The sequence below is a fragment of the Oncorhynchus masou genome, chromosome 17 (assembly GCF_036934945.1).
Source record: "Oncorhynchus masou masou isolate Uvic2021 chromosome 17, UVic_Omas_1.1, whole genome shotgun sequence".
Classification (NCBI taxonomy): domain Eukaryota; kingdom Metazoa; phylum Chordata; class Actinopteri; order Salmoniformes; family Salmonidae; genus Oncorhynchus; species Oncorhynchus masou.
Window position 1 is genome coordinate 41,911,353 of NC_088228.1, and position 6,798 is coordinate 41,918,150.

Consider the following 6,798-nt stretch of genomic DNA (forward strand, 5'->3'; position numbering starts at 1 on the left):
ATACAGGGGGTACCGGTACAGAGTCAATGTGGAGGCTATATACAGGGGGTACCACTACAGAGTCAATGTGGAGGCTATATACAGGCTGTACCACTACAGAGTCAATGAGGAGGCTATATACAGGGGTACCGGTACAGAGTCAATGTGGAGGCTATATACAGGGTGTACCACTACAGAGTCAATGAGGAGGCTATATACAGGGGGTACTGGTACAGAGTCAATGAGGAGGCTATATACAGGGTGTACTGGTACAGAGTCAATGAGGAGGCTATATACAGGGGGTACTGGTACAGAGTCAATGTGGAGGCTATATACAGGGGGTACTGGTACAGAGTCAATGTGGAGACTATATACAGGGGTACTGGTACAGAGTCAATGTGGAGGCTATATACAGGGTATTACGGTACAGAGTCAATGTGGAGGATATATACAGGGTGTACCACTACAGAGTCAATGAGGAGGCTATATACAGGGGGTACCGGTACAGAGTCAATGTGGAGGCTATATACAGGGGGTAACGATACAGAGTCAATGTGGAGGCTATATACAGGGGGTACCGGTACAGAGTCAACGTGGAGGCTATATACAGGGGGTACCAGTACAGAGTCAATGTGGAGGCTATATACAGGGGGTACCGGTACAGAGTCAATGTGGAGGATATATACAGGGTGTACCACTACAGAGTCAATGTGGAGGCTATATACAGGGTGTACCACTACAGAGTCAATGTGGAGGCTATATACAGGGTATTACGGTACAGAGTCAATGTGGAGGCTATATACAGGGGGGTACCACTACAGAGTCAATGTGGAGGCTATATACAGGGGGTACCGGTACAGAGTCAATGTGGAGGCTATATACAGGGGGTACCGGTACAGAGTCAATGTGGAGGCTATATACAGGGGTGTACCGGTACAGAGTCAATGTGGAGGCTATATACAGGGGGGGTACCGGTACAGAGTCAATGTGGAGGCTATATACAGGGGGTACCGGTACAGAGTCAATGTGGAGGCTATATACAGGGGGGTACCACTACAGAGTCAATGTGGAGGCTATATACAGGCTGTACCACTACAGAGTCAATGAGGAGGCTATATACAGGGGGTACCGGTACAGAGTCAATGTGGAGGCTATATACAGGGTGTACCACTACAGAGTCAATGAGGAGGCTATATACAGGGGGTACTGGTACAGAGTCAATGAGGAGGCTATATACAGGGTGTACTGGTACAGAGTCAATGAGGAGGCTATATACAGGGGGTACTGGTACAGAGTCAATGTGTAGGCTATATACAGGGGGTACTGGTACAGAGTCAATGTGGAGACTATATACAGGGGGTACTGGTACAGAGTCAATGTGGAGGCTATATACAGGGTATTACGGTACAGAGTCAATGTGGAGGATATATACAGGGTGTACCACTACAGAGTCAATGAGGAGGCTATATACAGGGGGTACCGGTACAGAGTCAATGTGGAGGCTATATACAGGGGGTAACGATACAGAGTCAATGTGGAGGCTATATACAGGGAGTACCACTACAGAGTCAATGTGGAGGCTATATACAGGGTGTACCACTACAGAGTCAATGTGGAGGCTATATACAGGGGGTACCAGTACAGAGTCAATGTGGAGGCTATATACAGGGTGTACCGGTACAGAGTCAATGTGGAGACTATATACAGGGTGTACCACTACAGAGTCAATGTGGAGGCTATATACAGGGAGTACCGGTACAGAGTCAACGTGGAGGCTATATACAGGGTGTACCAGTACAGAGTCAACGTGGAGGCTATATACAGGGGGTACCAGTACAGAGTCAATGTGGAGGCTATATACAGGGTGTACCACTACAGAGTCAATGTGGAGGCTATATACAGGGGTACCAGTACAGAGTCAATGTGGAGGCTATATACAAGGGGTACCGGTACAGAGTCAATGTGGAGGCTATCTACAGGGGTACCACTACAGAGTCAATGTGGAGGCTATATACAGGGGTACCACTACAGAGTCAGTGTGGAGGATATATACAGGGTGTACCACTACAGAGTCAATGTGGAGGCTATATACAGAGGGTACCGGTACAGAGTCAATGTGGAGGCTATATACAGGGGGTACCGGTACAGAGTCAATGTGGAGGATATATACAGGGGTACCACTACAGAGTCAGTGTGGAGGATATATACAGGGTGTACCACTACAGAGTCAATGTGGAGGCTATATACAGGTGGTACCGGTACAGAGTCAATGTGGAGGCTATATACATGGGGTACCGTTACAGAGTCAATGTGGAGGCTATATACAGGATGTTACGGTACAGAGTCAATGTGGAGGCTATATACAGGGGGCACCACTACAGAGTCAATGTGGAGGCTATATACAGGGTGTACCACTACAGAGTCAATGTGGAGGATATATACAGGGTGTACTGGTACAGAGTCAATGTGGAGGCTATATACAGGGGGTACCGGTACAGAGTCAATGTGGAGGCTATATACAGGGGGTACCGGTACAGAGTCAATGTGGAGGCTATATACAGGGGGTACCGGTACAGAGTCAATGTGGAGGCTATATACAGGGTGTACCACTACAGAGTCAATGTGGAGGCTATATACAGGGGGTACCGGTACAGAGTCAACGTGGAGGCTATATACAGGGGGTACCAGTACAGAGTCAATGTGGAGGCTATATACAGGGTATTACGGTACAGAGTCAATGTGGAGGATATATACAGGGTGTACCACTACAGAGTCAATGAGGAGGCTATATACAGGGGGTACCGGTACAGAGTCAATGTGGAGGCTATATACAGGGGGTAACGATACAGAGTCAATGTGGAGGCTATATACAGGGGGTACCGGTACAGAGTCAACGTGGAGGCTATATACAGGGGGTACCAGTACAGAGTCAATGTGGAGGCTATATACAGGGGGGTACCGGTACAGAGTCAATGTGGAGGATATATACAGGGTGTACCACTACAGAGTCAATGTGGAGGCTATATACAGGGTGTACCACTACAGAGTCAATGTGGAGGCTATATACAGGGTATTACGGTACAGAGTCAATGTGGAGGCTATATACAGGGGGTACCACTACAGAGTCAATGTGGAGGCTATATACAGGGGGTACCGGTACAGAGTCAATGTGGAGGCTATATACAGGGGGTACCGGTACAGAGTCAATGTGGAGGCTATATACAGGGGTGTACCGGTACAGAGTCAATGTGGAGGCTATATACAGGGGGTACCGGTACAGAGTCAATGTGGAGGCTATATACAGGGGGTACCGGTACAGAGTCAATGTGGAGGCTATATACAGGGGGTACCACTACAGAGTCAATGTGGAGGCTATATACAGGCTGTACCACTACAGAGTCAATGAGGAGGCTATATACAGGGGGTACCGGTACAGAGTCAATGTGGAGGCTATATACAGGGTGTACCACTACAGAGTCAATGAGGAGGCTATATACAGGGGGTACTGGTACAGAGTCAATGAGGAGGCTATATACAGGGTGTACTGGTACAGAGTCAATGAGGAGGCTATATACAGGGGTACTGGTACAGAGTCAATGTGTAGGCTATATACAGGGGGTACTGGTACAGAGTCAATGTGGAGACTATATACAGGGGGTACTGGTACAGAGTCAATGTGGAGGCTATATACAGGGTATTACGGTACAGAGTCAATGTGGAGGATATATACAGGGTGTACCACTACAGAGTCAATGAGGAGGCTATATACAGGGGGTACCGGTACAGAGTCAATGTGGAGGCTATATACAGGGGTAACGATACAGAGTCAATGTGGAGGCTATATACAGGGAGTACCACTACAGAGTCAATGTGGAGGCTATATACAGGGTGTACCACTACAGAGTCAATGTGGAGGCTATATACAGGGGGTACCAGTACAGAGTCAATGTGGAGGCTATATACAGGGTGTACCGGTACAGAGTCAATGTGGAGACTATATACAGGGTGTACCACTACAGAGTCAATGTGGAGGCTATATACAGGGGGTACCGGTACAGAGTCAACGTGGAGGCTATATACAGGGTGTACCAGTACAGAGTCAACGTGGAGGCTATATACAGGGGGTACCAGTACAGAGTCAATGTGGAGGCTATATACAGGGTGTACCACTACAGAGTCAATGTGGAGGCTATATACAGGGGTACCAGTACAGAGTCAATGTGGAGGCTATATACAAGGGGTACCGGTACAGAGTCAATGTGGAGGCTATCTACAGGGGGTACCACTACAGAGTCAATGTGGAGGCTATATACAGGGGGTACCACTACAGAGTCAGTGTGGAGGATATATACAGGGTGTACCACTACAGAGTCAATGTGGAGGCTATATACAGAGGGTACCGGTACAGAGTCAATGTGGAGGCTATATACAGGGGGTACCGGTACAGAGTCAATGTGGAGGATATATACAGGGGGTACCACTACAGAGTCAGTGTGGAGGATATATACAGGGTGTACCACTACAGAGTCAATGTGGAGGCTATATACAGGTGGTACCGGTACAGAGTCAATGTGGAGGCTATATACATGGGGTACCGTTACAGAGTCAATGTGGAGGCTATATACAGGATGTTACGGTACAGAGTCAATGTGGAGGCTATATACAGGGGGCACCACTACAGAGTCAATGTGGAGGCTATATACAGGGTGTACCACTACAGAGTCAATGTGGAGGATATATACAGGGTGTACTGGTACAGAGTCAATGTGGAGGCTATATACAGGGGGTACCGGTACAGAGTCAATGTGGAGGCTATATACAGGGGGTACCGGTACAGAGTCAATGTGGAGGCTATATACAGGGGGTACCGGTACAGAGTCAATGTGGAGGCTATATACAGGGTGTACCACTACAGAGTCAATGTGGAGGCTATATACAGGGGTACCACTACAGAGTCAATGTGGAGGCTATATACAAGGGGTACCGGTACAGAGTCAATGTGGAGGATATATACAGGGTGTACCAATACAGAGACAATGTGGAGGCTATCTACAGGGGTACCACTACAGAGTCAATGTGGAGGCTATATACAGGGTGTACTGGTACAGAGTCAATGTGGAGGCTATATACAGGGGGTACCGGTACAGAGTCAATGTGGAGGCTATATACAGGGGGTACCGGTACAGAGTCAATGTGGAGGCTATATACAGGGGGTACCGGTACAGAGTCAATGTGGAGGCTATATACAGGGGGTACCGGTACAGAGTCAACGTGGAGGCTATATACAGGGTGTACCGGTACAGAGTCAACGTGGAGGCTATATACAGGGGGTACCAGTACAGAGTCAATGTGGAGGCTATATACAGGGTATACCAGTACAGAGTCAATGTGGAGGCTATATACAGGGGGTACCGGTACAGAGTCAATGTGGAGGCTATATACAGGGGGTACCGGTACAGAGTCAATGTGGAGGCTATATACAGGGGGTACCGGTACAGAGTCAATGTGGAGGCTATATACAGGGTGTACCACTACAGAGTCAATGTGGAGGCTATATACAGGGGTACCGGTACAGAGTCAATGTGGAGGCTATATACAAGGGGTACCGGTACAGAGTCAATGTGGAGGCTATCTACAGGGGGTACCACTACAGAGTCAATGTGGAGGCTATCTACAGGGGGTACCACTACAGAGTCAATGTGGAGGCTATATACAGGGGGTACCACTACAGAGTCAGTGTGGAGGATATATACAGGGTGTACCACTACAGAGTCAATGTGGAGGCTATATACAGAGGGTACCGGTACAGAGTCAATGTGGAGGCTATATACAGGGGGTACCGGTACAGAGTCAATGTGGAGGATATATACAGGGGGTACCACTACAGAGTCAGTGTGGAGGATATATACAGGGTGTACCACTACAGAGTCAATGTGGAGGCTATATACAGGTGGTACCACTACAGAGTCAATGTGGAGGCTATATACAGGGTGTACCACTACAGAGTCAATGTGGAGGATATATACAGGGTGTACTGGTACAGAGTCAATGTGGAGGCTATATACAGGGGGTACCGTTACAGAGTCAATGTGGAGGCTATATACATGGGGTACCGTTACAGAGTCAATGTGGAGGCTATATACAGGATGTTACGGTACAGAGTCAATGTGGAGGCTATATACAGGGGGCACCACTACAGAGTCAATGTGGAGGCTATATACAGGGTGTACCACTACAGAGTCAATGTGGAGGATATATACAGGGTGTACTGGTACAGAGTCAATGTGGAGGCTATATACAGGGGGTACCGGTACAGAGTCAATGTGGAGGCTATATACAGGGGGTACCGGTACAGAGTCAATGTGGAGGCTATATACAGGGGGTACCGGTACAGAGTCAATGTGGAGGCTATATACAGGGTGTACCACTACAGAGTCAATGTGGAGGCTATATACAGGGGTACCACTACAGAGTCAATGTGGAGGCTATATACAAGGGGTACCGGTACAGAGTCAATGTGGAGGATATATACAGGGTGTACCACTACAGAGTCAATGTGGAGGCTATATACAGGGGGGTACCAGTACAGAGTCAATGTGGAGGCTATATACAGGGAGTACAGGTACAGAGTCAATGTGGAGGCTATATACAGGGTGTACCGCTACAGAGTCAATGTGGAGGCTATATACAGGGGGTACCACTACAGAGTCAATGTGGAGGCTATATACAGGGGGTACCACTACAGAGTCAATGTGGAGGCTATATACAGGCTGTACCACTACAGAGTCAATGAGGAGGCTATATACAGGGTGTACCAGT